Here is a 12099-nt window from a genome sequence, read left to right as displayed (position 1 = left end):
ACTCCCTTGGTGTGACCAATTGGCGCCGGTTGGCAGAGAGAAGGAGCGACTGTCGCGCCTTGGTTGACGGCCGTAACCGTTTAAACGGTCAAGCGGCAATTAATTAAGTAAGTAAGAATGTATTTTCGCATAAAAAGCCTTAACAAAGCAATGAAAAATAAGTAATGAAATTCGCATATAGGTAAATAATCAAAATAACTCCATAATGTTCTTTGCATTTTTTGGAATATGTTCTATAATATATGTGAATTATCGTATTCTTGTTTCGTTTATTTGATTAATTGAGAGAAAGTATTGCAAAAAATATATGATGAACACCTATAAATAAAAACTACAACTTGAAAAATGTTAGCCAATTTAACATGGTTTATATTTTATAAGAAATAGCGTTCCCCTGCCTCAAGGTATTTTAATATAATTGGTATTTTCATCAAAAAATGAAATCAAAATCAGTTTCTTCGCCAATTTTTTTGAATACTTTTATACAAAAAGTACCATATTTAATACTATTTCACAAAACGGCTTCTTCTGTTCCTCCCTTTCTCTCATCATTCGTATTAGATGGGAGTTTTCAAACTGACCTGTCACTACATTAAGAATTTTCAAATGAAATTCAACTAGGTCATGTTTATCCTAGTCCCCTAATTCTGTGTTCTTCACAAATTGTCAATATTGATAAATAGACCAGAAAAAAAAAATTATCAAATCACGTTTCTTATTTTTGATTCTGTATCAAAAACAGGAAAAATAATTTTAGCGCAAAGTCCAAAAAACTTAGTAGAAACCCATCAAACATTCCGAGTCATAAAAGTGTCATTAAAGGTACCTACATCGGAGTATTAACACATATTATGAGCTCGTTTAAAAGCCCGAAATTATGCAATGGTCATCCTATATGAGCATTTTTTCATAAATTAGAGCTTAAATAAGAGTCCGATCAGACTCCAATTACCCTCATAAACAGCTCATAGTTGGAGTTATTTATGTGCTTTATTTTAGATACATATAAAGATTGACCAGATGAAGGCGGATTGGACGCATGGCATTAAAAATGGAAAAGCCTATCCTCGATATTGGTTGGAACACAGGAATTTTGGACGAAATCCATAAAAGTAGGACACACCAACGTCAGCTCTAATTCAAAATATGGAGGGCTCGACAGACCAACCAGGGCATACCACGGAGGTAGTTGTGGGTTACAATGAAATAAGCACGAAATACTTAAATTGCCGCTCATTGCGGGGATGATTAGAGGGAAGCGTCCATGCTTATTTAAATCGAGAACAGCAAGAAACTTTATTATGACGATTTTATTTAAATTGAATATGAAAGTAAATTTTTCAGAACAATATATGTATGGATAATTGTTCCAAAGTTGCCTTGTTTGCTGAACAGTCTTGGCAAATACTTAGCTCATAATTTTCATCATATTGGAGTCACAAAAGACTCATATATCGCACGTTTTATTGCAAGCTGATTCAACGGAAAGTTTTGGTCTTTTTTGATATTATGACAGGCGAAAACATGTTGACACTTATAGAATACTCAAAAAGACCAAATAACCAGACATAGATGGCTTTGAATCTCATTTTTATAATGGAACTCTATGAAGAAATAAAACATAGAGTGTGTTTTTTCAACAAAATTAAATTTTGGATTATATCTGTTAACTATAAAACGTGCAATATGATCATACTTGTGAGGCTCATATTTTTATATACATATTTCGGACTCATATCAGATTCCTAAATTATGAGCGCTGCTATTTTTTCTTTCATTTCAAGCTTGACGATTTGAGAAGAACACAGAATGAGGTGGCACGTAATTCAAAATAAACTTAAATACTATAAATACTATACTATATTATCATGTTCATACAAATTTAAATAAAAATGATAAGAAAACTCCTGTTGAAAACTTATATGGAATTAAGCAGGATTATTTGTTCGTAAATATTTAAAGTTTTATTATTATTAACTTATATCTTTTTATACTTATTTCAATTTCACTGTGACTGTGACTTTTTCCTCTAAATCAATTTGCTTTCATATTATGTACATATGTATGTATTTTGTTTTGTCGTTTTTTTTTTTTTTTAATTACATACTCCTTTTATTTTTTAATGCTTTTTTGTTTTTATACTCAGTTGAGCAGAGCTCACAGAGTATATTAAGTTTGATTGGATAACGGTTGGTTGTACATATATAAAGGAATCGAGATAGATATAGACTTCCATATATCAAAATAATCAGGATCGAAAAAAAATTTGATTGAGCCATGTCCGTCCGTCCGTTAACACGATAACTTGAGTAAATTTTGAGGTATCTTGATGAAATTTGGTACGTAGGTTCCTGAGCACTCATCTCAGATCGCTATTTAAAATGAACGATATCGGACTATAACCACGCCCACTTTTTCGATATCGAAAATTTCGAAAAACCGAAAAAGTGCGATAATTCATTACAAAAGACCGATAAAGCGACGAAACTTGGTAGATGAGTTGAACTTATGACGAAAAATAGAAAATTAGTAAAATTTTGGACAATGGGCGTGGCACCGCCCACTTTTAAAAGAAGGTAATTTAAAACTCTTGCAAGCTGTAATTTGGCAGTCGTTGAAGATATCATGATGAAATTTGGCAGGCACGTTACTCTTATTACTATATGTACGCTTAATAAAATTAGCAAAATTGGAGAAGGACCACGCCCATTTTAAAAAATTTTTTTTTTTTAAAGTAAAATTTTAACAAAAAATTTAATATCTTTACAGTATATAAGTAAATTATGTCAAGATTCAACTCCAGTAATGATATGGTGCAACAAAATACAAAAATAAAAGAAAATTTAAAAATGGGCGTGGCTCCGCCCTTTTTCATTTAATTTGTCTGGGATACTTTTAACGCCATAAGTCGAACAAAAATTAACCAATCCTTTTGAAATTTGGTAGGGGCATAGATTTTATGGCGTTAACTGTTTTCTATGAAAATGGGCGAAATCGGTTAATGCCACGCCCAGTTTTTATACACAGTCGTCCGTCTGTCCTTCCGCATGGCCGTTAACACGATAACTTGAGCAAAAATCGATATATCATTACTAAACTCAGTTCACGTACTTATCTGAACTCACTTTATCTTGGTATGAAAAATGAACGAAATCCGAATATGACCACGCCCACTTTTTCCATATCGAAAATTACGAAAAATGAAAAAAATGCCATAATTCTATACCAAATACGAAAAAAGGGATGAAATATGGTAAGGTAATTGGATTGTTTTATTGACGCGAAATATAACTTTAGAAAAAACTTTATAAAATGATTGTGACACCTACCATATTAAGTAGAAGAAAATGAAAAAGTTCTGCAGGGCGAAATAAAAAACCCTTGAAATCTTGGCAGGTATTACATATATAAATAAATTAGCGGTATCCAACAGATGATGTTCTGGGTCACCCTGGTCCACATTTTGGTCGATATCTGGAAACCGCCTTCACATATACAACTACCACCACTCCCTTTTAAAACTCTCAATAATACCTTTAATTTGATACCCATATCGTACAAACTCATTCTAGAGTCACCCCTGGTCCACCTTTATGGCGATATTTCGAAAAGGCGAACACCTATAGAACGAAGGCCCACTCCCTTTTAAAAATACTCATTAACACCTTTCATTTGATACCCGTATCGTACAAACAAAGTCTAGAGTCACCCCTGGTCCAGAAAGGCCCACTCCCTCTTAAAATACACATTAACTCCTTTCGTTTGATACCCATATTGCACAAACGAATTCTAGGGTCACCCCTGGTCCACCTTTATGGCGATATCTCGAAACGGCGTCCACCTATGGAACTAAGGATTACTCCCTTTTAAAATACTCATTAACACCTTTCATTTGATACCCATATCGAACAAACGCATTCTAGAGTCACACCTGGTCCATCTTTATGGCGATATCTCGAAAAGGCGTCCACCTATAGAACTAAGGCCCACTCCCTCTTAAAATACTCATTAACTCCTTTCGTTTGATACCCATATTGCACAAACGAATTCTAGAGTCACCCCTGGTCCACCTTTATGGCGATATCTCGAAAAGGGGTCCACCTATAAAACTAAGCCCCACGCCCTTTTAAAATAATCATTATCACATTTCATTTGATACCCATATCATACAAACAAATTCTAAAGTCACCCCTGGTCCACCTTTATGGCGATATCTCGAAAAGGCGAACACCTATAAAACGAAGGCCCACTCCCTTTTAAAAATACTCATTAACACCTTTCATTTGATACCCATATCGTACAAACAAAGTCTAGAGTCACCCCTGGTCCACCTTTATTGCGATACCTCGAAAATGCGTCCACCTATAGAACTAAGGCCCACTCCCTCTTAAAATACTCATTAACTCCTTTCGTTTGATACCCATATTGCACAAACGAATTCAAGAGTCACCCCAGGCCCACCTTTATGGCGATATCTCGAAACGGCGTCCACCTATAGAACTAAGGCCCACTCCCTTTTAAGATACTCATTAACACCTTTCGTTTGATACCCATATTGTGCAAACAAATTCTAGGGTCACCCCTGGTCCACCTTTATAGCGATATCTCGAAACGGCGTCCACCTATGGAACTAAGGATTACTCCCTTTTAAAATGCTCATTAACACCTTTCATTTGATACCCATATCGTACAAACGCATTCTAGAGTCACCCCTGGTCCATCTTTACGACGATATCTCGAAAAGGCGTCCATCTATAGTACTTAGGTCCACGCCCTTTTAAAATACTCATTAATACCTTTCATTTGATACCCATATCGTACAAACGCATTCTAGAGTCAACCCTGATCCACCTTTATGGCTATATCCCTAAATGGCGTCTACCTATAGAACTATGGCCCACTCCCTCATAAAATACTCTTTAATGCCTTTCATTTGATACACATGTCATACAAACACATTCCAGGGTTTCCCTCGGTTCATTTTCCTACATGGTTATTTTCCCTTATGTTGTCACCATAGCTCTCAACTGAGTATGTAATGTTCGGTTACACCCGAACTTAACCTTCCTTACTTGTTTTTTATAGTTTTACGTGGTCAAAACAATGGCTTTGTGTTATTTATTTTAATTTTCATATTTTTACATAAAATCAAATCTGTTCACTGTACAGTCTTTGGGTTTTCACAAATATCGTTTGTTTTTCAACTTACTTTTGCACATATTTCATATTGCGACTTTATCATATGCCATTTTAAATCACAGACAAGGTATTCCATAGGGAATCCAAAATCTATCTTTATACTTCTCATTCAAATACATGCATATGAATATTGTTTACACATATTCCAACAAGATACAACTTTACGAGGTTAAGTTGAAAACTCACAAGCATTCAATAATTTATACCTTCGGCTAAGTAAACACTACATATATATGTACATATGTATGTATGTATGTAAATGTCTGCGAGTATGTGTAGACTTTCTCGCTTTTACCAAAATTCACTTCATGCACTTTACTCATAGACATTCGCCATGCAGAAAGAAATGGACCAACCTAACGCTTTATAAAAATCACCGACGCGCGAAAAGTTAACAATAAAATATTTTTAATGGCCATATAATCATCAAAATTCAAGACGCACGAGAAATATGCCGCCAGTACCGTCAAGTCGCGGAGTTGGCGTCTCAATAACGTAGCAGCAGAGAGTTAAATGAAAAACACCGTTTATCCGTTCAATTTCATCCACGTACGAATTCGGCAAAATACTAACGTCGACTAGGATATACCACGCACGCCAAGCACAAATTAGAGACAGTGCCACAATCGGAATCAGTAACGAAAACGAAACGTGATGAAAACATTGCCGCTGTAAATGTTGCAGTTGTTGGTGCTTCGGTACTGCGCTGTAGTTACACTTTTGCCGAAGTTGATATTCTACAACAACACAGACCGGCAAAACAAAGGAAAACAGACACATGCTACAGCAACAACTATGTACATAATAAACCCAGGGGGTGGTGAAATTTATGTTGCAAGGATAATTGTGTTTGTGTTAGTGTTGGGTTTAGTAGTGGTAGTGGTTGTAGTGGCGCATCACCAACAAAGGCTGCTAGTGTTGGAAAATGGTACGATTTGTTAGAATTGAAACACGTAAAAGCAAACGGTGGTTGTTTCAACAATTCAAAAACTTACAGCTGTGCTCTGGTTTTAATTTTTGTGATTCACTCTGCAGGTCGTCTGCTGTTTGCGCCTTACAAACTTACATGATTAACATTCAATTTAAGGGGGTGGTTTTGTGTGTCAGTTATTGTCCAACATGTGTCTGTAAAAACATGTATTTCTCTTTGAGTATAGTTTAGTTATACCTCTCTCGTTATGATGCACGAAAGAGAGTTAATAAAATGAGTTCCAATCAGTGAGTGAATCATGCATAATAACGCAAGCCGTAAAAGTAAACAATTCAAACGAGCAGTCGCTCACTGATTGAACTGCATTATCTCCAACCGTTTGGGTTTGGCATGCAATATAGACATTTAAGTTGATTAATACCGACTCTAGGGAAAACATTTAAAAGATATCGGTGAGCAAGTAATAAACAAATCAATTATGCACATTTTTTTGTTATCACTATAATTTATATATGTACTTAAATATAATTTACCAATTGTTTGTTTTTCTTTTACACAAACTCACTTGATATCAGCAAAAGAAATAATTGCCAAAAATCAGCAACACATACTAACAGATTACGACAAATACATTACAAATTCTAATTACTAAAATTATAAAAAACAGCATCCTTGTAAAATTCAAAAACAACTTGGTGGAAATTTTAACATTTTGATAATACTTCGTTGAATTTTACTGTATTTTGCATGAAGTTTCAAGCTATTATTATATACTGAAATATGTTTGAACAAAAAAATGCAGAAGTCATTAAAGTTAATCTGATCGTAACAAGAGGACCTCAGTTTTATTAAATGAGTTCACAGCGTTTGGAAATAACTTACCTTATGCAAAAATTGGTGGTAACTGTAAAAAATATCTGTAAATGAGTTATGGAAATGTGAGAATTTTCTTTAAGACGTCTATTTTGTTGTTCATTCTATATATATATATAGATAAACAATGAAAATTCCAAAATCTGTTGATTGACAACTATACGTCTGAAGGCATGAACTCATTACGTTGCGTCAAGAACTGACTTTGAACACACATGTGTTTATTGCTATGATCTCAATCCTCAGCAAAGTTGTTCAAAAACTTATACAACTAACTTATAACGATACGATTTGTCGAGATTTTAATTAACAATTTTGTCGCTTGCCTTATCGATTGTACTATTCACTAACTTGGTTTTAACGACTCAAAATAAATGGCATTTAAATTTCATTTTAATAGTAGAAAGGTGGCAGCGTAATTTAACGAAACCTAAAAAATGGTGAAAGCACAAAAGGGATGCCAAAAATAAATAAATTCCGTATACTAACTGCTTTTAAAAGTCGTTATTGTGCAAGTTTTTACATTAACAAAAGGTAAGTAAATGCAGTATTAATTTCCTTTTTTTCTCTGTTGATATCGCAGTTATTCTTGTACCCCTTAATTGATCATCAAGTTGAGAAATAATATCATGAGCCAAATCTGGAGTTAGTCGGTACAGCTTTCGAAACTCTGTTGCATACAAGTGGAATGGGTTATCCACTTCTCTAAGAAAGTGTCTGGGTACTGGCGATGCACTTAGTAATTCTTCATCTTGTGATAAAACGTACGCCAAGTACTCAAACGCAATTTGATTTATAAAGCAGCTTTTCGTATTTGAAAGTATTTATTTTAAGTTCCGTTTTGTTTTTTAACTAAAATTGCCAGAAATAATAATTTAATGATATTTAACGTAGCAAATTTACTTGCCATTTATTTAACAGCACAGCTGATCGTCGATAAACAACTATAGATACGAAATAGTTACTGAATAACATAATCGTTATAGTTATCGATTCGCAAATAAAGCGATGGCAAATGTGGTTAAAAAAGTTAGTGCATTCCACTACTGGTCGTTTGTATTTGGTCTCTATTCTTGTATTGCCTTTTTGTTGCTATTCCTTAATACACCAATAAGCTGCACACATTGGTGCTTTATCGGTAACCGTATCGGTAACCTTATAACAGCTGATTCGACCAACCTTATGGGAATCAATGCAATCGGTTATTGGTGCCACTAAGGCCGTAACCGTATCGTAGCCAACCAATTGGGCTTTGGTTTACCGTCGTAACTATAAACAACTGATTACGTTCGGAATACGACTACAGCGATACGACAAACGGCAACAATGACTGCAGCTTTAGGTACATACTAATTCTATATGTTTTTAATCCTAATTGTGTGGCATAACTACTTATAGGGGCGCGCTATCGAAATATTTGTAATTACTAACCCAATATATATGTAAGTATTCCACACAATTGGGATAAAAGACATATAGAATTAGTATGTACCTGATGGTGTATAAAGGAATAGCAACATAAAAGTAACGTTCCAATGACGCGTGAACCAGACACGGATAGAGATTTAACATGCAAATGCAACAAAAACGTTGTGATCCTGATATTTATTTACGCGCACATTTCATCACGTAAACGCGGTAAACTCAAAGGAATGCAACCTCGCAGACAGAAAAGCCGTCATTGTCATCAGAAATCTCCAACATCAGCGAGTCATTTACAAGAATATTCTTGAAAGCACGTTTAAGTTTTGATTGTTCACTTAATCTGGGCATTTTATAATTTTTGTAATAATCACAATTTTTTTTTTTTTTGACAATAAAACAGCTGATAGACTATAAGTTTATCAAGAATAATACCATGGTATAAATATGACCAGGTAAAACCATTTACTCTTTTTGGCGGCCATAATGAGTTTTTGATTTTAAAAAAATTTTAAATCACTCTATTAAACTTTGTGGAAATGCCAAACCGAAGTAAACACAAAAAAAAATTCTTGGTTTGACATTTTCATTTTTTTAATACCAAAAAAATAAAATGCTTATGAAATAAGTGAAAAAATATTTCGAAAATTTTTGAAATCGGTTTTTATGTATATGGAAAAAATGAGTTACCAATATAATGGATGCCTCAAGACGTGCTATTTTTTCAAAGCGAAAGAAGAACGAATGTTGGAGACCACCCCTATTGATTTTTCATTCATCCTTCTTCACTTGGTTGATACATCTTTAACCCTTAAATATGCTGAAACTTCACTTTATAAGAGATCACCAGTCTCAAGGGTCCCCGCTACTGCGGAAAAAAATGATCTTGGAGATATTCTTTGGTTTGTTGTGGTCCTTTTTCTCGAGGTTGGAAGATACATTTTTTATTTGGCGCTTAACCGTTTAGGTGATGCTGGTCGTTGCGTAGCAAGTCACTCTAGCTAACCCTGTTTCCCGATAACTGACGCCAACAGGGGGCACCAAGAGAGATCAAAGTCTTCCCCCACCTGCTTCTCCATCTTCCAATAACTTGTCCACGTCAGCAAAAACGCTGTAGCTCTTCGCAGCGTAGCTAAACATCATCTTCCAGTTGGAGGATGATAGTTCGAGGAGGCTGCATTTACCGGCTGAGCGGTAAAATTCTGCTGCCGTGGTGTAGAGCTAGTGTGTTGGCCTATCCATCAAAAATATTTAAGAAAATTTGTATAAATGGTATTGATTGCCCCTCGGCATTACCTTGGCACCAAAAGTTCGTCGAATTAGCAGATAAATTTTTGGGTCGGCACAAAACATGTATTTAGGTGAGCCAGTTCGTAGAAGAACGAATACACGATAAGTAGTCTTCGAATTGGATGGAAAGCAAGACCTTAATCTGCTCAGATATATATCACACCAAATTGTTATTATTAGTAGATATGTATCTCTTCCGTACACCTTGGCGGTAAGTCGGGGTTTTCTTCTCGTCGCGCAGACGCTGATACATTTCTAAACAATTTGTTGAAGAAAATTCCTCAGAAGATGATCGTGGCCTGATGCTTCCTCTTGCGGGAAACCACAATACAATTCTTGAATGTGAATTCTGGAATCTGGTTGACCGTTGAGATTTCTTATTTTCTGGTTATTTCCACTAATAAAAAATTCGGTTTTGGATAAAATATCATAATATTAATGTTAGAATGCAAAAATATATGGTAATTCTATACGACAGCATGAAACTGGCAATACGCGTCTAAAAATACCGAGAGAGGAGTCAAAAGACTTGTATTGACTTCGACAACAATAATCCGAATGCAGAAAATAAAAATTTTAGATCGTTCAAAAGATATTAACGAAAACCCGAAAAATTACCCCGGAGTGCTCCGAAACCGAGGGTGGGATCCATAGTATTTTTGAGCAGAACACCTCTACGCATTGGCGGCCTGTCGCCGCTCTTATAAAAAATTACCTTGTGTGGGTTTGGAGACCAAAACTATATCCGCGGAAAACACTTATGTTCACAATTTTTTTTTTTTGTGGCTACCACAAAATCATCAATATTACAACAACCACATGAAAATTTTCAAAATTTCTTTTGCAAATATCTCTTGACAGACCAGAAATTGTTTACCTACGCTTTCAGATTCGCGATCCTGGATCCAAAACGCGTCTTTCGATACCCCTCTTGATATTTTTGGACGTGTATTAAAAGTGTCATGCTATCGTATAAAATTACGACATGTATTAGTAGAGTTTGTTATATTTTTGTTATGAAAACAACACCAAAATAAAACAAGTAAGGAAGTTTAAGTTCGGGTGTAACCGAACGTTACATACTCAGTTGAGAGCTATGGTGACAACATAAGGGAAAATAACCATGTAGGAAAATGAACCGAGGGAAACCCTGGAATGTGTTTGTATGACATGTGTATCAAATGAAAGGCATTAAAGAGTATTTTATGAGGGAGTGGGCCATAGTTCTATAGGTGGACGCCATTTAGGGATATAGCCATAAAGGTGGATCAGGGTTGACTCTAGAATGCATTTGTACGATATGAGTATCAAATGAAAGGTATTAATGAGTATTTTAAAAGGGCGTGGACCTAAGTTCTATAGATGGACGCCTTTTCGAGATATCGCCGTAAAGATGGACCAGGGGTGACTCTAGAATGCGTTTGTACGATATGGGTATCAAATGAAAGGTGTTAATGAGCATTTTAAAAGGGAGCAATCCTTAGTTCCATAGGTGGACGCCGTTTCGAGATATCGCCATAAAGGTGGACCAGGGGTGACCTTAGAATTTGTTTGCACAATATGGGCATCAAACGAAAGGTGTTAATGAGTATTTTAAAAGGGAGTGGGCCTTAGTTCTATAGGTGGACGCCGTTTCGAGATATCGCCATAAAGGTGGGCCAGGGGTGACTCTAGAATTCGTTTGTGCAATATGGGTATCAAACTAAAGGAGTTAATGAGTATTTTAAGAGGGAGTGGGCCTTTCTGGACCAGGGGTGACTCTAGACTTTGTTTGTACGATATGGGTATCAAATGAAAATTAGTATTTTTAAAAGGGAGTGGGCCCTCGTTCTATAGGTGTTCGCCTTTTCGAAATATCGCCATAAAGTTGGACCAGGGGTGACTCTAGAATGAGTTTGTACGATATGGGTATCAAATGAAAGGTGTTAATGAGTATTTTTAAAAGGGAGTGGGCCTTCGTTTTATAGGTGTTCGCCTTTTCGAGATATCGCCATAAAGGTGGACCAGGGGTGACTTTAGAATTTGTTTGTATGATATAGGTATCAAATGAAAGGTGTTAATGATTATTTTAAAAGGGAGTGGGGCTTAGTTCTATAGGTGGACCCCTTTTCGAGATATCGCCATAAAGGTGGACCAGGGGTGACTCTAGAATTCGTTTGTGCAATATGGAGTTAATGAGTATTTTAAGAGGGAGTGGGCCTTTCTGGACCAGGGGTGACTCTAGACTTTGTTTGTACGATATGGGTATCAAATGAAAATTAGTATTTTTAAAAGGGAGTGGGCCCTCGTTCTATAGGTGTTCGCCTTTTCGAAATATCGCCATAAAGTTGGACCAGGGGTGACTCTAGAATGAGTTTGTACGATATGGGTATCAAATTAAAGGT

The 12099-nt window shown here is 35.6% G+C and overlaps 1 protein-coding gene across 13 annotated transcripts in view; it reads right to left on the bottom strand.

Moving 5' to 3' along the window:
* Positions 1-5755, bottom strand: part of gogo (golden goal) — a 595526-nt gene extending 589771 nt beyond the window's left edge. For 7 of the 13 annotated variants that reach the window (XM_067791434.1, XM_067791433.1, XM_067791431.1 and 4 more), the window contains exon 1: positions 5210-5755. The gene's annotated coding sequence lies outside the window, so the exon portion shown is untranslated. Of the gene's footprint in view, positions 1-1994; positions 2139-5209 lie in introns of those variants that run through there. The other 6 variants (XM_067791428.1, XM_067791429.1, XM_067791435.1 and 3 more) reach the window with 6 other exon arrangements.
* Positions 5756-12099: the final 6344 nt, after the last annotated feature.

The sequence above is a fragment of the Eurosta solidaginis genome, chromosome 5, assembly GCF_040869045.1.
Source record: "Eurosta solidaginis isolate ZX-2024a chromosome 5, ASM4086904v1, whole genome shotgun sequence".
Classification (NCBI taxonomy): Eukaryota; Metazoa; Arthropoda; class Insecta; order Diptera; family Tephritidae; genus Eurosta; species Eurosta solidaginis.
Note: the sequence above shows the minus strand (reverse complement) of the source record. Positions and strands in the feature narration are given on the sequence as shown.